We start from the raw sequence: 22,134 nt of genomic DNA, 5'->3' as shown, positions 1-22,134 counted from the left end.
GCCTTCTTTAAGTCTAAGCACATCCTGCAAGAGCTCAGGGGTCATCCACCCCCCTTCCCCGTAATAAGTTACAAACTAATTTGTGACCTTGACACCCACGTTTATTTTGGCAATTGGTGCAGCACTGACTATATAAGTTTTCACATCCTGAGATCCACAGAGATCTCCAAGTCAGTACAGCATGTACAGATACAAACACAATGTCCATACACAAATATAATATTAATGTCAGAACCTTGCAGTGACTGTTAAAGAAAATTTAATGATAAAAATACAGGATAACCTTTTCTCATACATATGAAAGATTTAGACTCATTCTGTTCCATGTCCCTCCCACTGACAGCTTCTAAGGTTTACTGGACTGGCCTTTTCTGCTGCTACTCCTCAGCTACAGATCATTTTTTCAAGGGAAGCCTGGCAGTTGTAGACCTTTTTTCTTTTTAAAAATGCACAGGCTTGTGTTTCTAATGCTCTTTCACTGTCTGTCACTTGATTTCTGTTTTTAATTTGTGTTTGGTTTGTGTTTTTAAAGGCTGATATCTGCTCTGTTGTACTTGCTGTTTGACAGAAAAGGAGATGAGTGGCTCTTCGTTTGTCAGTGCCTGGGGCATTATACCTGCTTGTGCAAGAGATGGGAAGCTTCGAGACTGACAGTTCATGGCACTGTAATGCATTCATACATAGCTGAATGATGCAACATGGCTCTTCCTTGATCTTAGGGCCATTACTGAGAGTAATAACTTGACAGGGCTGCCCCAATTAGTAGATTGTCCCTTTAGAAATGCCCCACTTGCAAGGCACAGGCCTCCCCTCTATTCTCATGTGGGACTAACTGGTTTTGTCAACAGCATTGTACTATGTGTTGCAGCACTGTTTTTGTCTCTGGTTCTCAAGTTGGGAAGATCCTGAAACACAAGCCACTAAGTTCTTAGCAAGACCTTCCTTCAGGTTTGGACTGCTCATGCTGCCTTTGATTGGGGCTCCACCTAATATTTCAGGGGTGGCCAAACTTGATCAATGGAAGAGCCACATATGGTAAATGTCAGATGCTTGAGAGCTGCAAGCAGGTGCCCACGGGAGGTGGCTGCAGACAGCAAGCCATGAGCTACAAAATAAAGAGCTATGTGCGGCTCCTAAGTCTCAGTTTGACCACCCATTATATTTCAGAATGGGGCAGAGCCTCCTGTGCTACCAGGTGCTTATTTATTGGTTAGCTTGTGCAGGTTACCCAAGCCTGACCCTGGCAGGTCAGCTGTACACACCAGATGAATTGCTGTATTTATTAGAATTCTGCTACCTGTTTATCATCTACCAATTCTTTAGTGATTCCTCAGTTACTACAATTTTTTCACCATTCTAAAAGATCAGAATTCCTCTCTTGAGGCAGTAACAGTACTGCAGTAACAGCTTTAAATTACAACATGTGGGAATTGTTTATGTTTTTGAGCCTACCCCTTTGTTCTCAGTGGCCTATCCACCACTGAAATGCAACCTGGAGAACCTTTCTGTCCAGCCCTTGGGAAACTTTTAGCTGCCATGAAGAGGGTCAGTGTTTTTGAAATCAAGTGATAATCCCATGCCTACACCAATTCAAAGATTGTCCAGAGAATCTCCTCTAGACTTTTAAGTGTGGATATCTTGCAAACTTGGGTACCATCAGCAATTTGAGATGAGTTGCATATTTTTGCTCTTTTTAACCACAAACCTATGTTTCCTTCCATTTAGAATGTGTTACTTTTCCCTCTCTAAAGTGAAATGTGATCACAGGCAATGGGAAACATTTTCCTTAGTCATAACTAAGGAAGGAGGGGGAGGCAGCATGATTAATATTTCCTACTGGTTAATATCAATGCTTTCTTCCTGGCACTAGCAGCTCTTTGACTCAGCCTGTCTCCCACATCTGTTAGACTATCACCAGATATATGTGTGATTGTATGAAATTGTCACTTGATGTTATAAGCAAATCTTGAGCATTTTTTTTCAGATTGAACACTTGTTTATCACGCATGTTTCTCAAGTTCCTTATGTTTCCCCCCTACTTAAGTGCTGAATGTACACACTTCATATATACTATACACACCCACACATGTCCTTCCTTTTAATCTCAGTGTGGATCACATGAAATAGACTGTAGCCCACAGAAGCTTATGCAATTATAAAATATTTCATTTTTAGCTGTGTTGCAGGTCCACTGCTACCTGGAACCTTCTCCTCATTACTTGAGAATCCCCTCTCAGGGTGAGTATTCTCCAAGCCCATGAGGTGACAGGCTGGAAAAGGACTACTTACTGGCAGTCCTCAAGATACAAACATCCAAGTTAAGAACAACCTGTATTTACAAACAAACTTCCATTAAGCCTATTAATTTTTTAAAAGTACTGCAGAAAATTGTTATCACCATAGAGAGAGAAGCAGCAAAACGGGAGAGAGGGAGGTCTCTAAAGCATGCCTTTTTGCCCCACCCATTCAGAGAAGGTAATCTCTCCAGCATTTCTTTGCTGCAAAGAAGAGGCACTTGTGAGTTTGGGCACAGGGGAGGTAGAGCTATTAGCAGTTTTCCCACTTTCATGGGGTCCTGCATCCTTAACTCCCGCAAATATGAAGGGCCAACTATACATGATCCTTCAACTTAAAAGATGAATGTTCATTTTTGCAGGAACAGAATTCATTCATAACCCAAAGACTGCCTGCATTCTATAGCTAGAAAATGCCAGTTAAAAATTCCTGCAGGACTTGTAGTTAATGCTTACTGATATTTAAAGGTAAATTTTTGACCATTCTCTTCTGCAATGTGCCTTCTAAAATATCCTCCTAATTCATGCTTTGCTATTTTCCCATTTTTACAAGCTTTTTTATTTGCATTAAGGGAGAGAAAAAGTTATGGGCATTTGCCTGGCTTTGAGGAAAGAACAGTTGCCCTTGGTCTCTATACCAGATTGAAGAAGTGGGTGTTTGGCAAGGTGGTGAGCAACTGTATTATTATATGCTGGAATCAATTTCCCTCTTTTGGATAAAATGAAAGTTGATTTATTGACTAGCTGCCTCAGCAAGCAGGCCCATTTTAAGATATGAAAGATGCCAGTCACTTTATCCAATAAAGGTTTACTTCATGTTGAGTATTTATCCTTTATAGACCTATTACTTGCCAGATCAGTTTTTGGTTCTGTCTTATCTCAAAACTTCCTGTTACTTCAGTTAACAAGAAAAAATAGACAAATAATATATTTCTGGTTGCTTAATAAGGTAGCAATCCTATGGTCCCTGAACATTGTCTGAAGAGCCATAGGATATTAGAGATTGTCTCCTTCTGAGTTTGGAGACAGCACTCCAGGAAGGTGTCAGAGACCTTTTCCCCACTCCTACCCCCTTGCAACTAGTCAGATAAGCATACTTGGAGAGGGGGAAGGGGCATTTCAAAGGGTGAGGAGAGTAGACAGCCAGAGAAGCCTTCTTCTCTGAGACTTCTTCAGCTCTTTCTCTCCCCTTTTGTAATGCCATGGCACAATTGGCAGAAAAAAGGGACCCTCCCACAACCAACCAACCAACCAACCAACCAACCAACCAACAAAACTCCACCATCTAGCAAAAAATACAGGGTGGGAGGATGTGCAAGTGAGGGACCCTTCTACTACTTCTTCTGCAACTGAGGTTAGGTGCTTCCAATTTTGCAAGGGGTGTGTGTGCAGTTGATAGGATCATCTTCATACCATATCATCAGCATTTGTATTCTACCTTTCCTCCAGTTAGCTCAAGGTAGTGTTTTTCCCACCCACCTGTCACTATACATTCATAGAATCCCGGTAAGGTTGATCAGACTGTGAGTTCAAAGTCATCCAGTGAGCTGCATGACTGAATGGGGATTTGAATTCAAGTCTCTGCAGTCCTAGTCCAGTATTCTAACCACTGTGCCACAGTGGCTTTGCCATTACAGTCTTTTTATCAATTGTCTAAATAGTGCCAGATATTGTGTTCCTTTTTATCTCTGTAAATTCCATATGGAGAATGAAACTCTTCTTTGTAAAATGCAACAACATCCCTTGGATAAAAACATCCAGCCTGAGTCATCGTCTATTTTGGAATGGCAAAAGCAGACAGAAGCTTCCTACTGGCTCCTGCAAACGTTCTACTTTGTGTTTGCCGGACTCCACAAAGAAGACAGTTTATCTGCAATACTGCAGTCCCTTCTCAAAAATTAATAATACTTCTATACTGCTTAATATAATAAAATCTCAGGCAGAACATTCATAGGATCCCTGGGGGGGTTCTCCAGGGATCATAAATTACAGCAAATTTTCCTTCTTGAAGCCATAGAGACTGCTATGATCTTCTGCAGGGAAATCAAAATGGGGATTTCTGCCCTCCTGTTCCTTGCCACTGCTTCACAGTTGCAGTTGAGTTTGCAGGAGGTAAAAAGGGGCTCTGGTAATGATGCTCATGGTAGGCAAGGAGGGAAGGAAGCAGGGAAGATGTGGGTCTTCAAGAACCAGAAGTCCCTGTGTTTCTGGCTATACCCCTAGGTAATGAGAGAGAAAAAAGAGAAGAACAGGAAATATGGTGACATTCTACCAGCCTCCTTCAGGTGCCTCCTGAAGGAGAATCTCTATTGCTTCTCTGCAACAGAGAATCTTAAATTCTTTGTTGCAGGGATGCCTCTGTGTTGATCTTAAACTTTGTTCTCTATTTCTTTTCCTGGAAGAAACTCTGGTTCAAATGAACTTTAGAAGAGAACTGTGGAACTGTAGTTCTAGAACTTCCAATTATATGGCTCTCATGCCATAATGAACCACAGTTTATGCCCTTCTGTTCACACAGATTTCAGGCTTTTTCTGGTGGTGAAAATTATTACAGCAAAACTGTAAAATCTCCTGATAGAAGTTTTTTTGGTCATCCTCACTTTCTATTCCCATCTGTTAATGGGTTTAGAAATCCCTGAGCTACCTTTCACATTCTAAAGAAGATGGCAGCACTGAAGAAGCAACTTTATTTTCTTCCAGGTATACAGGAGACGTTCATCCTTGAGCAGTTGCCTTGCAGCTGGGATACCACTGAAATGACCCAGCCAGGTGGGTAGGGGCCTGATCTGTGAGATGATTCCATGGGAAACAACAGTCTTTCTCATCATCCATGTAAAGGTTCTCCAGCACATGGTTGAGTAGCTTCCTCCAGGTTGGAAAACCTCCAGGCTTTTCTAGACAAAACATATTTGTGATTCCTCACCCATTTTGTAGAACCTTGTAAAGATAGTGGCATGTTCCAAGGCCTCTCCCAAGGTTTCCAGGTGTTTTTGCAGCTTTTTTTTTTTTTTGAGCAAGGAAAATCAGTGTTTTCCTAGATGGCACCATTATTCAGAGACCTAATATATTCTTGAGAGCCAATGTGGTGTTGTGGTTAACAGCACAGGTGTGGGACTCAAGTGATCTGGGTTCTAGTCCCTGCTCAGCTATGGAACCAACTGGGTGGCTTTGGGCCGGTCACAGAATCTCACCCCAACCTACCTCACAGGGTTGTTGTTATTGGTATAAGATTGAAAGCAGGAAGAGAATTGAATGCCACTTTGAGTTCTTTGAAAGAAAAAAGGTGGACTATAACTCTGATACATACATACATACATAAATTTCTATACCCCAGCACCACATTATGTTGTGTTATAGAGCATATAGAAAGGTAAAGATGAGCCCCTCCGCTCAAGAAAACCCTCATGTTTAGGATGATTAGGATTCCCTAATCCTGCAGAGAACACAGAAGAAGGAAGACACCATAAAGTGCTAGTTAAATGCCACATGTAATGAAATCTGACATCTGGCAAGGCACCTGTGTTATACAAAGATTCGTAGCAGTTGAATTGCTGTGTATCTGTAACATTTATTTGCAGAGGTGTTTGGCATTCCAACCATTTCTAATTTTATTATTTTATTTAGATAGTATGGACAAATGCTTCATTTTGACTCACATGCAACCACTGGGTTGGATCCAGATTTCGGCACATATATATGGATGAGTAGAAGCAGATTTTTCTGCTCCTCCTCACTATTGTAGCCCCTCTAGGGAGATGCTGTGGTCCAAAGAGAAGTGAGGATCCCTGAAAATTGTATAGAGACATCTTTCTTAAGTAGAGCTTAAGGAATCCCACTCATTCAAGGAATCCCGTTCTGCATACTACCTATTAGGAAGGGTTCCTTGACCCTCTTTGTGCCATTTTGGAGGGGCTGAACAAGCTGCTATTCAGGAAACTCCACTTCTGCTAGCACTGCTGCATGCCCCTAAATCTGGACACAATCCATTGCACCATCATCAGGAAGGTTCAGTGGCTGGGTTTACTGAAGCAAGGCTAAATAGCCTCCAATGCTTAGCAGTGATAAAAGCTGATATCACTGGGACACTGAGACAATCTCATTTTCCCTCTTCTATATTGTTTCATATGTCTGATTAGGTGAAAAGTCATTGAAACCCTAATGAAAGAGAGGTGAGTAATAAGATTCCTTTCTGCCTTGCCAGGCTGTGCAGGTGCCAGTTTCAGCAACATTTATTAACACCAGAGTGATAACTTTGAGATTATTTGGATAGTCTCTGACATACCAGATCTGGAGTGGAGCAGGACAGGCACAAATAGTACTTTTATCTTCACGGATGGTGTGATCTGGAGTGACCTAAGCAGCTCAGAAACCATGGATATGCTTGAATCTTGATCACATGAAGGATGCCTCCTGTTCAGTTCCTGGCATGTCTGCTGCTCATTTCTGTTATTATTTGCAGAATAACAGAAATCAGTGACATTTTGCTGGTTCAGATATCATTTAGGAGCAAGGAGAGTAGGAGAAAAGGTTGCATGTAATGGAATTCCTAATTAGAGAATACCCATTGGAATAAGTGGAGGTTAGGTTAGATTTGCATGGGACACAACTCAATCCATGATGCTTATTAATCCCCATTTTGTCTCCTCAGATGGTCTTGCCAGTGCCACTAATTAGGAAATTGATGGAAATGGAATGATTTCTTTGTGCTTTTATGCTTCTTTGTGAATACATTTCAGCTGACTTACCTGGCCACTAAAATTCCACTAGGAAACATCAGTATTTGCTTAAGATGCATAGCTTCTCAACTTCTGAATGCTCCCATGAAAACTTCAGTCTTGTTAAATTATTTAGCATCTGTATTATGCAGTATGAGATACTATTCCATAACTCCTCTGTCTTTCACATTCTTGCCTTTTCATCATTTAATTTATTTATATTCCTTCTTTTTCTTTTTTAAAGAACTCAAAGTGGCTGCATCATTCTTCTCCTGCTGTCTCTCAGTCCTATCCCCACAACAACCCTGTGGGCTAGGTTGGGCTAAGAGACTGTGACTGGCCCAAAGTCACCCAGTTGGCTCCATGACTAAGTGGGGATTAGAACCCAAAATGCCTGAGTCCCAGCCCCATATACTTAACCACTACATCACACTGGCTCTCATTGGCTATATTCTTAATATCAGAGACAAGAGACATTACAGTCCTTTTCATTCATTACTTGCATAGAGAACACTCCTATGTAGAAATACTAGTAAGGCCTTCATTGGCAGGCCAGGGTAGCTCTGTCCCTGCAGTTTCTGTGTTGAGTGTGGATATGTGAAGAGGCAGACCTAGGTATGAGCTATGGCCCTGCTCCTTCTTCCTCCTAAGTTCCTCCACACAAGGAACCTGTGGAGTGGGCTTACAAAGACCTGACTTTCTGCTGATTATTGCTTTTATTTCTCATGAAAAACAAAAAATTCAAACCATTTGCAGTCATCCAGAGAATTAAACATAGCTGATGGATAATGAAAATTGAGGAGCACGTAAACATGAAATGTGCATACTCACCTTATCTGATGTAAAAAGCCATCAAACCCTGCTTGGAGCTTTCAGTTATTATTTTTCCCCAGGAATTAATCTGTTCTAGAATATAAAGCATTTCTCTCATCATCTGTGTACATTCCAACCAGATTAAGTGATGGTTTAATGCATGAAAAAATAACTGTGGACATTTTTCACAATTATTTTTGCTTATTTAATAGATGAGTAGGAAAACCATTCTAATGACAATCTATCTCTGCTTCCAGGATTTCTCTGTACTGACTAGATTTACATGACACAAATAACAACCACTGGTGGCTATTAACAATTGTTTGTTGTGTTTTATGTAGAGATGTATCATTGTGACCTGCTGTGGTTGAGAAGCACCATAAGAAACAGTGGTCTGTTTTAGGGTTTTCCCTTCCATGATTGTTGTGTTGTACAAATTAAGATGATGAAACCCATCACAGGGAAAACCCTAGAACAGGAGAACCTCTGGGAAAGAATGGTCATTGTGCATTTGCCAATCTGCTAGCTGGAGAATGGGACTGACAGCTGTTGGCAATGCTGCCCAGTTGATTGTCACTTCCACTCCACTGCTGCCCAAGAGGCTCCCTGTCATTCAGGACTGGGGAGAACAACTGAGCAGCACTTCCCCCTTTGCCATTCCTTGCTCTTGCTTGGAAGAAATCTGCTCAAGCACAAGTAGGGAAGGGAAGACGTGGGTTAGGCAGGGATGTTCCATTCTCTTTGTCTTGAGCAGAAGGAGAGAAAAGGAGTCTCAGCTAAGCAGAGGCACAGCTAGAAGCATCTCTGCCTAGCTCAATGTCCCCTTCCCTGCTTCAGCTCAAGATGAAGGCTCTGAGCGGAAGCAGTGGAATCAGCTGAGTGGTGCTGTCTCATTGTTTCCCCAGCTGATCTCCCTGTGGTTCCCATTCAGCTCCCACATTCCCCTCTGTGCTTCACAATGTGAGACCAGTTTTCACAGCAGAGACTCTTTGGAGGCAACTGCAAGATAAAATCTGCTTGTGATGGCTGTCAAAGCAAGGAGCCTTATTCCTCCCTACACTGTCTTCTGGGATGTCACCTGGAGAAATGAGGGATAAGGAGATGGGGGAAGAAAGCAAAGCAACCACCATGAAACCCCATCCTCTGTTGGGCTCATTGTGGCTGCTTGGCACTTAATCCATCATGGTGATTTACCACAACGGTTTGGTGCTATTTGTGAACCCTCCCATTAACTCAGGTCCCTCAAAACCAAGCTAGCCCTGTCATTGGAGATGTGTAGAATGCTGTCCTAGTTCTGGGGTGTGTGTTCCAGTGTTGGAGTGTGTGGGGGAAGCAGTATCAGATGGAGAGGGGAGCCAATTTCGATGTGGCCACAGTTCAGATCCAAAGAGCTTCCAGTGGCTGTTTGCCACACAGGGAAGATACTTAAGCACCACACATGGGATTGCATTGCTTCTCCCTTTCTGAGAATGGAAGCTGAAAACAGCTTAGATGTGGGGAAGATTTAAGGAAAAAAGGACTAAATTTCACAACTTCTGTCCTTGGTCAAAATTGGACACTGCTTTTAGTATACACAACTCAAATTTGCATTCATGTGAACCTAGTGTCACGTCAACTTTGTCTGTTGACATATCTCATCATTATTTCCCAACCATGGTTCTTTAAGTTTCTGTAGGTGAGATGCTTTGCCTCTAAATGTGTAGCACAGAGGTACAGGTCTGAATTCACCTTTGGAAAAGCTTTGGGGACCCACATTCCCGTGGTAGGCAGAGCCAACAACAAATGGTGCAGGGCCAAAATACCAGCATATTTTTAGCTTAAAGTCCTTAGTGCAAATAACTAAGCCTACTGTATCTAATACTTCCACACACATAGATGCCCATAACCAGGATGCTGTAGTGTGTAACTGTGTACATAATGTTCATAAGTTAAAAGTCAAGAGGCCATTATAACTTATTTTACTCATAAGATCTGTTTTGTTTTGGTCAGTTGAAAAACATGGTCAACAACTGGCTAATACAACTATCCCTCTGGAAATAATAAGGATATCTTAAATGTGAGAAAAACAATGTTTAAGGACAAAGCTTTCATAATGAAAGGAACTTGGTGAACCACTGATTTATTTAATGAAGTTATTCCATTAAAAATAGTCCTTTTATTGTTCTGTTTCCATAGGAACCTAGGAATTTGTATCCAGTTGAGCTCCACAGTTTAAATTTCATAAAATGGCAGACAAAAAAGAGGCCACTGGCTTTATAAAATCAATGTTTAGTTTTTCAAGGTGCTGTTATCAGAATTAAAGCTCTGTGCAACTTAGGACAAGGATGCTTAAAGGACTATCTAAATTAACATATTTATATACAGATGTAGACACTGATGTATAAGACGCAACTTCTGTCATTCCCAATGACCATGCTAGCAGTAAATGAGGGGAGTTGCAGACCAATACATTAGAAATTAGACTAGATCTTCTCTCTATCTTGAGAACCCTTTTCAAGATAAACACCTCAGCTACTTATTTATTTATTTTATTAAAAGCTTTTCTATCCTGTCCCCTACAGAACGTCTTGGGACGGCTTCCTGTCTTGTCATTTTTTTGCTACCTGAAAACTTTATTTCAGCTGTCTTCCAGGATGGTTGAAACTTGGCTCTGGTTTTGCCCTTTGGTTCTCCATCCCTTCCTTTGAAAACATTACCTGATACCCTGCTTACTTTTTGAATGCTGTTGTTTTAAAAAGTTTATTGTGGTTTTATCTTTTTTAACATTCTCATTGTAAGCTGCTTTGGAATGTTCATGTCGGCTGGAACTACAGGGCATAAATGCTTAAAATAAAAATAAGTAATAGATGAGCTTGATTCTTGTTGTCTAGTTTTTATCATAAAAATAATCCAAAGAACTCATCCTATATCCTTTTCTGCTGCATTTTATATGCGTTTTCATAGACCATGTGTGGAAAAAAACTACTTGTTTATCAGGAAGATCTATAGGCTTACTGCTATGCTCCAGACTTTTCCAGACAAGTTTTGTTCCTTTTTATGTTTCTGCAAACTAGATTTGTTGCAGCTCTTGCAAAAACTGAAGCAAGTTTATACCTATTGGGATTTGGAAGAACATGTTAAAGTTACAAGCAGCCATCGAGACATCAGTTTCTTGAACCCTGCCATCAGCTGTGTTTGAAAAATGATCTGTAGGGGAGTTGACTGACATATGACTTTGTGCCGTTATCTTTGTCTCTTACCCGCTCAGCTGTCAGCGTGTTCATGAACTCATCCACCACCTTGCAGACCTATCTTTCAGCAAAGAAAATAGACTGTTTTAAAAGTCAGAAATAATGAACTACATTCAATCTGTCAGTGCATGGCTTCCCCCTCTGGTAGAGTCCATGTTGTATAGTAAATGCAGAAAGGAAGAAACAGATATAAAATACCAGAAAAAATATTATGGTATTCCAAAATCTAGTAATGTATTACTAAATTCCAAAATAACATTATGAGATTCTAGAAAAACAGTGAAACCCCACAAATAATTGAATCCCAAATTACCATTTTAATTTAGGATGCAGCGCTAAATACATTTAAATGAAAAAATATATTGTATTAATGTAACTTGCTTCCAAATTTTCAGTGAAGCAGTTAGTCTAGTTATATGGTGCTAACTAATATATTGATAAATATACACTGATGAACAGTTTGGAGATGGCACTGAATATAGGTGATGAAATCACACAATGCTATGGATATGCAAAAAATCTTCAGTGACTGGAACGCCAAAAAACTCTACTTTCTGCCAAGTTCTACCATGCAGAGCTACAGTTTGGGGTGCTTCTTGATCTAGTTTTGCTGAAGGGTAACATGGCTCACAGAGCATTGGCTGGCATGCCAGTTGTGTCCCTCCTTGGATCTAGATGGCCCATACACAAAAATCCAAGCTGGGTTACAGTAATGCAACCTCTCCCATCCCAGTACCCTGCAAATGTTTTGGATTTCAATCAGCCAGAGCCACTATGAACAGGAAAACTGGGTACTGTTGCTGAAACATAAGGTGGACCCAGTTGGGGAAGCCTGCTGTAATGTCTGATATGTGGCACTGACCCCAAAGGCTGTTCAGAAATTACAGCTAGTTCAAATTATGCCAGGTTTTTAGCTGTGTCTGGTCACTGTAAGCATGTTATGCCAGTACTTAAAGGCTTCACTGGCTACTACACAGTGTCCAAGCCCAATTCTCCTTTTTGCCTTGAAAGTTCCAAACTGCCTAGGATCTAGGGTAGATAGAGTTTAAGAGTTACCTTCTCTTGTAATAAAAAGGAATACATAAAAGCAGGATATAAAACTTGAAATGTTCAATAAATAGTCTACACCTAAAGGTAACCGAAGTACTTTAGTTTACAGAAGGAAACAAATATCACACGTTCAATAAATGGCAATATCATGCCACACAATGGGTGGGTTTACATAGCACAACAAGCCACACTGCACAGAACGCTACAAAGTTTGGCTTGATTGTCCCAGGGCTTGCCATGTGCTTTGTAGCTCCTGATTGACCTCCTTTCTCCTCTTCCCTTGCTATTTCAGCAGGTGCTCTGGGGCCACTGTGGGAGGACTGAGGGTTCCCACACTTCCTCCTGCTGCTGGAGAGGGCTGGAGAGCAGGGGAATAGGGGAGCTGATAGCCCTCCTATTGCTTGACATCACCAAGACATCTCCCAGTCCAGAGTCGCAGGGATATACCTGCTTGTCCTCAACTCACAGGTGCAGAAGTGACAAGCAAGGGTATACCACCATTTGGGGCCCTTTCCAAGCACCAGTTGGCGCCCCAGGTTCAGTCACCATGCTAAACTGCTGTGGTTTCAGAGTCTGGGTGACTTAGCACATTGTCTGAACCCAGCACCACTGTGGTTACAAACCCACCCTAACAAACATTGTTTGTGGGAGGATTTTACAAACACTAGACAATAACAAGCTCAGATGTAGCCTCAAATCCTGCAGAACGATTTGGCACGGGAAGCAGGAAGAACTGCCAGCAAGTGGGGAACCCCAGCACTGCATGATTCATTTCCTCCCCACACATATTTAGTGCAGTGGCAACTATGCTGGATGGGGTGGTGTGCTCTGTTTGGTCTCTTTTGGAGACCAAGAACAGAACCTGGCTCTTCTCTATCCATGTCCACTGTGGTGGACCCCATGCTAAGAGACAGTGTGAGTCCTGTTCAGCCTTCTCCAGGAGATCAAGCAGAATAAGAACTTTGCTTGGATGTCTGCTGCATGCACTTCCTTACGCCCCAAACAATCTGTTGCACAACTAATACTGTTTCTTGTTTTTATATAATTTTATGGAATTTGTTATTGTTTTATCGTTTTTAATTGTACATGCTGTGAGCCATCCCAAGATACCAAGGCATGTGGTGATGGCATATAAAAGTTTTAAATAGATAGATAGATAGATAGATAGATAGATAGATAGATAGATAGATAAAAAACTAGAGGCACTTTCCTGAGCAGGAGCTCCCCACATTCTGGCTGGCAAGGACTCCTGTTGAGGTGGACTGAGGGTACGTATGTGCGCGAGCAGCACTGGCAAACAGGAGTGGGGCTCCTTTCATTCGAAATGTTTTGGTGGGCTGCTTAGGTTCGCTATCATTGCAGGAGCAGGGGTGCTGGCCCACAGGTTCTCCTGCTGCCCTCTACCACAGTGGATTTCATGGCCCCTGGATAGGGAGGGAAAACTCCCAGGGGATACTTACAAGAGGACTGTGTGTGAGGAGGTGGTCATGATGTGCCTAATGGTGTGTTGGGCATGTTGCAGGTCCTGTGCCAAAACAAGTAGTGTGGCTTGTTGTGCCCAGTGACAATATATTCTTATCTTGCCCTTGCTGACAGGGAAGAAAATACGATCCATTCCGGCTTGAGGCTACAGTGATGACTGTTTGATTTAGAACATGAAAAGAACAACTGGACTCATTTTCAGTCATATCCTGGATACAATGGATTAAAGGACTCCTTTGGGTTTATTTAATCTTAAAGACAGCAATGAGGAAAAGAGTTTTTCCCACACACTCAGTTTTCTGACAAAAGGATGCTTTGTTCTACTCTATAATTGTGAGCTATTAGTCTCCTAATCAGCTGAATGTTTGACCGACAGCCTACAGCAGCCATACCTTGGTCATCTTTCTCCATCTCAATGCTACCTTTAGTGAATAGTTTTGGGTTCTCTTCAATGAAATACTGAACTGTTGGGAAGATGGAAAACTGTCTCTGAGCAATTTAATAATCTAATCTCATTCCGCACTGACTCATGAATGTTAGTGCACAATGTGCTTACATTATTACAGGTAGTATCCAATCTTAGTCCTACTTAGCATAGATTCAGTGAAATGAATGGCACTTAAGTTAATCATGACTATCTTAAGTCCCATTTATTTTAGTGGGTATACTATAGAATATTGCCCTAGATTTGCTCTGAATTAGTAAACTTTACTACTTATCCATTTATGCATTTACCAAATTGTTCTTTGCTGTACTAATAACTAAATTCACATATCACGAAATTGCCAACACAAACCTGCTTCCTTTCTTTATGCTAAAACTGGCAAATGGGGCCAGGTCTGAATGAGCTGAAATAGAGCTTGCTCTGGTACAGCAAATTTGTCACATTAAGTTATACAGTTGTTGGAGTTGAACACACTGTGCTGCCCCATCTGAGTGGATTCAGGGCTGTTGGTGCCTTTTGGCATAACTTCTGTACCACCATAACCATAACCACCATAGCCTCTGTACCACCATAAGACAGGGATTGGTCTATTCCATTCTCCTAGGAGGAGTGTCCCACAGCAAGAGGAAGGGGGCAACCACATAACTCTTCTTGAGACTACTCCCTTCTAGCTTCAAACTGTATCCACTCTATTGCTATCTAGTGAATATGATACTGAAGGCTTTCCACACAGACATGTAAATTATTCAAAATGAATTAATGTGTTTAAAAAGAAAATAACCCCAACACACATACCCCAGGCTTCCTTTAATATGCATGCCAGGTTTCAGCTGTCTAGCTTTTACAATCCAGGAGTTATGGTGCTCCCAGGCAGATAAACAACCTCTTATTATTCTAGACTTTCTCGGATATTGACAAGGAGTTAACAAGAAAATACACTAGCTCTAGTTAACTGAACCCCATTAGCCACTGAACACCCTCATCCAATAGAATATCACTCATCATCATCATCAGTTAAATCAGGGTTCTACATTTTGCAGGGGGCCCATATGGATACTAAAGGCTCCCTGTACAGAAGTCTATCCCCAAGTGTGCAGGGAGGACAGAAGTGGCGTACTTGTATTCCCTCTCTCCCATTGTGTGTTCACTGAATGCACATGTTAATGCTTGGCATTTAGTGTTTGCCAGTGAGTGCAGGTTGGGGTCCCAAGCTTTTTTACATTTTTTATTTTTTGGTAGGTGGGGGATGGACAGATGGACGAGAATATTCTAGTTCTGTTAAGTTCTGTTGTGTTCAGTTTTATTGTTTTTTAATCATCCCTTTTAGTGTTTTATGTTTTAAACTTGTTCTCTACTTGTTCACCACCCAGTGAATTCTGCCATATACAAATGTAATACACAAATAAACAAACACCTGAACAATATGGACAATCTAACTATTGATTAGATTGTATAATCTAATCAGTAGTTAGATAATACTAACTATAATCATGGCGGGTAGATGATGTCTCCTGGATTAAAGGAACAGCATGATTCTCTGAATGCCAGCTGCTGGGAAACAGCAATGGGAGAAGTCTCGTCCTCTCAATGCCATTTCTAGTTTCCATACTCATCTGGATGGGTACTATAGGAAATGGGGTTCTGAACTGGATAGGCCTTTGATCTGATGACTCTGCTGGGTGCCTCCTCTGCTTCTAGCATAAGCTACCTTTTTAATATCCTATTTTTAGTTTGACATGAGCTTCTCAAACTTTTATCTTACTTGTTATCACTTCGTTCATGGGAGGATTATTTTTATCATATTTTTTAGAATTATTTTTATGACTTCCATTATTTCAGGGTTATTTTTCAAAATTGGATCTGGGAACCATCACATGTCTATTTCAAGTGTGTCTGCTCATTGGGCAAAGGCAATGCTATTGTTTATGTAGCTGAAATTTTGACAATTCAGAAACCAGAATGGCCTTACTGTAAAATGTATTTTTATCTTCTTCTTGTCTGAGGACCTCATAGTGGCATACATGGTTTTCTCTCTTATTCTTTCACAATAATCCTGTAAGACAATTTAGGCTGAGAATGGCTGGTCAAAAATTATCAAATTAATTGATTAGTATATCTCAACAAGTTAAGGCTATGACCCTATGCATGCAATAAGGGGCACACCCTATTGGATATGGTGAGACTTCTGACTAAGAATTCATCAGATTAGACAGTACAGGAGCCAGATATCTAATATGTGTTGAATAGAAACTCATCTGAATTTCCAATTAACACTCTACTTTTTGATGTAGAAAATAACCTTTTTGAGATTGTTCTAAATCAAGTACATTTTATTACATCCTTCCATGCCTCAATCCTTTTCCAAGGTAATTTCATTAACAAGCCTGGTCTTGGGAGTAAAGATTTTTTAATAACATCTCGTTCCAGAACAGGACTATAGTAGCAAGTGTTGTCATGGGATGGTTGTCTTGCTGATTAGCCGGGGGGCAGGGGAGGTCTTCCAATTTAATTCACTGTAGGGTGTGACACACAAGGCTTAAATGAGTGAAAAGAAGGTCAACAGAAATGAAAGAGGCTCCCTTCTAGCACACAAATGATTCCTTTTTCACTGACTGCCTTGAGATTAGAATATCCTTAAGCTACATTTCATGGAACTAAATTATTAAATAAATACGTACAAAAGGCTATGTTGTGAACTTGAAATGGAAGTTGCCATAAAGGCACTGGTAATGCTGCACTTAATTGCCTACAAAACAAAAAAAGCAATGCTACCCACTACTGAGTTTGTAAGTACTCTGGGCAGAATTTGTTACTGCTGCTGTTCTGCAAAGGAATGCAGCACACATGTACAATGTATCAACCATAGGTTTTAAACCATTGTTAGTCAAACAGGTGAAGAAGAGTATTAATAAAGTTACTTATTTGGAGTATTTTTATGCTGGTACTCAGTCAAAAAAGCCATGATGAGTTTTAGTGAGGAATTGTAAGATGCATCTGTTATAAAATCATCCATACCAGATGTATTTCTGCAAAGTCATTTTCCTTAACATAGAAGGGAAAATATGAAGTAGATTTATATTCTGAAAAACTGTAAATAATTACAGTGGTGGCTAGTTACCAACAGGTCAGGAGTCCCTACATTAAAAGCTATTAGGAAGGAAAATTCTTGCATATCTTAGATAATAACATAAACATGGAAGTAAATTAAATCTTAAATTACCCTACTACACTCTCATTAGATTTAGATTAGTGGTAAACATTTCCTGGGAAAACATTTTAAGGTGCATTCCTAAGCATATTTAGACAGAAAAATCCTTCGGCTGCCAGTATTCCCTATCCAACTAGCACTTAGAACTGCCCTAGAATTTTTCAGAGATCTAGCTCTAAGGTCAGAAAATTGCTCTGACTTCATAGCTGCATCTGTAGTATTACAGTATTTGCTCATCTTCCCAGACAACATCAAAAGAGCTGCTCTAATTGCATCTCTGACATTAGAAGAGAGATTCTGGAGATGGGGTTTCAGGGACAGGGAAGGAAAGGGACAGGCACCACCAAGGTATCCTGGCAGCACCTCAGCTCTTCCAAAACTGAACAGAGCAACCTCATCTTCAAAATGGGCCCTCCTATTCCAGGGCCAACTGCTTGGAGCATCTGACTAACTTCTAACTTGGGTCCGGGGGATTCTCAGTGACTTCCTGGCTTATGTCTAGATCCACTGGCCCTGACATTTTAGCTGCAGATTCTGGCCTCACTTCTTCATCGAACCTGAATCTGATTTCACAACCCTTGAAGGTCCTTTTGTAGGAAGAATGGGCCCAATCAGTACTGTGCCCCACTTAACTGAAATTGGCAGTCTGTTTCACAGGGTGGGAAGAATGCAGACACAACCTTTGCCTTCATGTTCCTTGTGGCCTGCATAGGATGCCTATAATCCTCCTCTGGAAGGTTACAAGAGAGATTGAATTGTACCTTCAAGTAGATAGCAGAGTATGTAGAATCTTTTATGTCAAAAAAGAAGATTCAAAAAAGTATAGTATTAATAAAGTGAAGCAGGGTCATGCCAAAACATGTGGAACATCTCCTACCTCCATGCATACTGACTTTTTTTTACCAATAATCAAAGTTATCTTGGCATTATATTTATAAAATATAAACAGCAAGCAGCAACACCAAAAAGTGCTGGGTAAAATCAAAATAAAACCAGTAGTAAAGAATAAAACAATTCAGCACATAAACCTACGTACAAGCTGCCTGCAGAATATAGTACTCATAGCACTGAAAACAGTTCTTAAAGTGCTTGGGAGTACAAAAAGATCATAACATAATCTGCCAAGTTAGTATTTTATGAATGGATTGCCTCTGCTGAAGATGCCCTCTTTCTTGTACATTTTATAAAATACAAACTGCTTGGGTGTAGGCACATATATGCCATGCCCCCAATGTCCCATAGCCTGTATCGGCCCAGTAAGCACCTTCAGCTGAACATATTTACAGAAGTTCCGTGAATAGGAACCCTCACAAGGCATGGTCATGGAAAGCCAGTTGCAATGTAGTGTGAATGCAGTGCTTGGGCTAAAAAATAAAGTCTGCAGTCCTATGAACAAGCTATGGGGAAACTGGCCAGCAGACCATCTATGGCTGGGCTGCCAGCTTATTCTCCAGGCCCTGCTCTTTTTCATAGCAGGGAAAGCTCTTATCTCTGGACAGCTACAGATAAGAACTTTTTCCTGCTGAGCATTAAAAAAAACACCCCCTTTCTCAATACTCAGCATGAGAAAGTTTGTATTTGTTAACAGCAGATGATGGGAGATTAAAAGCTTTTCCTTGTAAGGACAGGGATGTAGGGACCGAGGAGAAAGTTCTTGAGTGAGGCAGTCTTGCTTTCTTATGAATAGACATACTGCTCATGCTTAGCTATTCAGGGACTTATTCTGCAGGCTTAATGCTAGTATGAATTACATTTTGGCCACATCTACAGATGGAATGAAACTTGAGTGAGATCTTTCCCAGACTGAAATTTGTGGAAGAAAAATGATTTTTTCATTTTTCTCATTTTTACCAAGAACTCTCATCAGCCCATTTTGTTAGATGCAACCTATCAGACCACTCTTAGGAACATACAGAGCTGCAGGGAGAAAGCCTCTGTAAACAAATCCAGAAAGGTTGTCATTCCTCCCAAGCAGAAGTGAAGCTCTTATATAAACATGAACAGTCACTTAGAAAAATACAAAAGAAGTAATATTTCATATACTGCAAAGGTTTTAGAGACAAACAAAGCAGTATTTAATAATTTAGATTATTAGATTTATATCCCATTGTTTTCCCTTATAAAAAAACTCATAGTGGTTCACATCATTCTCCTCCTCCTGCTCCCAGTCTTACCCCACAATAACTCTGTGAAGTAGGTTGGGCTGAGTGTCTGTGACTGGTCCAAAGCCACCCAGCTGGCTCCATAGATGAGAAGTGGCTAGAGCCCAGATCGTCTGAGTCCCAGTCCTATACTTTTAACCAGTACACCAGACTGGCTCTTGAAAGCCAGTGGTATTATTTTATATATAATATATCACAATATATGTGATGTCTTTGCACATAGCAAAGTGTTCCTCTCAGCAACACTTTCATGATCACTCCTTGCCTTTCCGATACCTTGTACATGAGTACTCCTTGCTTCTCTGATACCTGTAAGAGCCAACACATTTCAGACCTTAGCATGGTTATGGTTAACATTACACTAACCTATATTTCATTATAGTGGAAGAAATCTCAACATTGCCAAGAATGAAAAATGTTCCCCGTCTGTGCTGTAGACACTTGGGAACATACCCCATTGAAGTCAATGGTACTTACTTTTGTGAAAACATTTATAAGAATTGCACTGTTCACATATCTGTTAAATTATATGCTTTACAAATTAGCTTCCCAGTATTTTGTATTCAAATATTTATGCTCCCCACACAGACTCGTTTTATGAGTCTTTGAAGTTATTGAAAAGATAACTTCACCAACAATATTTTTCAGACAGCAGAGGTCCCTGTGGAATACCATGTTCTTTCTGTGAGGCCTATTTGCAGTACTGAAGGGAATTTCTGTTTGACACACAAGTACAGAAAAGGTCATTCTGACACACGTTTATTCTCTGATATTTCCTAACAGAAATGGCATTTCTCAAGAGACTCTTGTGAGACTGGCAGCCTGATTCTATCCCCTGCTGTAGTTATTGTGGCACAATAGGAGTTTGGGTCTTAAAGCCAATGCGACAGGCAATTCCTGGCAAGCCGGACTCCACTTGCCTTCTCTACTGCACCCACTTCTCAATATACTTTCAATGAAATATTAACAGTCCTCCCACCTGTTGAAACTGCTACAAAACGCTTGTGCTCATCTCACAACTCTGCTATAAAATAGTTAATTTTATTAATTTTATTTTCACAAACAAGGAAAGGGAAAATTCATTGCTGAAATGCTGTATTTGCCAGGACTTAACCACAAACTGTTATTGTTTTAGAAATAATGCCCATTTTCAATCAATGTATTCTTTCTTTGTTCATGCATCCATCAGTAATTACATTTTAACCACTGACATAATATCCCTTGATATTAGCCTGTCTGTTGTCAGTGGAGAATTTGCTTTGTTTTAAAATGTTTTATTATTCCCATTTTACATATGTGATGTGGGTCATTTACCAAGAGCAAGAGAAGTGGAGAGATAGAGTTCTAACTCCATAGCCCAGCAGGCTTTCTATACCATACTGCTCATTTTGAAAGGGAAGCCTTCTTCAATTCATGGCTCCTGTTCTGAAAGGTGACCAGTAAATATTTTAAATAAATACTGTTCCCATGTCCTTCCTCGCATGTATAGGAATATTCAATGGATGCCAAAAAAAAAAAAAAAAACCATGAGGCCAAGGCTTGCTGTAGACTTGGGGGATATATGTGAATTTATGTACTGGGCTGTAGACAATGGAGAAATTAGCTCAAGAACACCAGCAAGACCTTAGCTTGAAGCAGCAATGTTCCTATTTTGCCACAAATAATTAGTGAACGCAAGCAAGCACTTCCTATGAACACCAGACCAACAGACTTTTCCTAATACTGGTGGCAGAGCAATGGGAGATGGAGGCGTGCCATTGTGGTTCGCCCAATCAAGAGCAGGGAGAATGTAAAGGAAAGGGGAGAGTGCCCTCCACCTACCAGGGCACGTGAGACACTGAGCTTAAAGTCAACAACCCCTGTGAGTTCTACTGCTTACTCCCACTGTGAGGAACAGGCTACTTTGATTCATCATCTGTAGCGTTAGTGCTGTGGCTATGTATTCAGTGATGCTCAGGTATCTCAGGGCATTGACTGAGCTCCCACTGGGATGGAAGCACTGAAACAGCATGCAGCAATGGGAGCATCACAAGATGTGAAGCTCCATCTCTGTATACAGGACAGCAAAATAGAGGAAATTTCCCAACTTCTGACTGTGGTCTCTGGAGGAGAAAGAACTTTAGGAATGGAGCATGTTGCATGGGCTACATGCCAGGTGAACTCCCAGAAGATCTTGCAGCGATGGAACAAAATCACTTTCAGTTCAGTGAGGCTTACTCCCATGTGCATGGCTACAGGACAGCATTTGCATCTTCTTTTTTCGTTCCTTAATTTGTTTACTGACATTGCTCTTTTACTGCCAACAGCGGCCTGCCACACCCAGATGAACTACTTTTATTTGTGCTAGGAAAAGCTTTACCTGCTTAATCCATTTGCGTCATGGCACTGTTAAAGGGACATGAAAAGTGCTCATTAAAATGTGGCATCCACATGGATTAGAATGCCATTGTCCAAATGGATTTGTATTTATGTTCTACTTCAGCCTTTTTATTTCCTTTTCCATTTCCCCTGAAACTTCACAGATAGGTTTCTAAACAAAAGTCCAACTAACATGTGCTCAAAATGTAAAATCCAACTTAACTCATTATTTCTGTGACTACAGAGGTAGGTTCATTTATTGAAAAAATGAATAAAGGAGATTTTTACTTTCCTCTCTCATGTTAGAGGTTGTCCATTGTAGCTGAACAGTGGGAAATTCAGGACTGAATAAAATGTTCTTTTTCATACCATACGTA

This window comes from Varanus komodoensis, unplaced genomic scaffold (genome assembly GCF_004798865.1).
Source record: "Varanus komodoensis strain SLA01 unplaced genomic scaffold, ASM479886v1 scaffold13_3, whole genome shotgun sequence".
Classification (NCBI taxonomy): Eukaryota; Metazoa; Chordata; class Lepidosauria; order Squamata; family Varanidae; genus Varanus; species Varanus komodoensis.
This window is presented reverse-complemented; position numbering follows the sequence as displayed.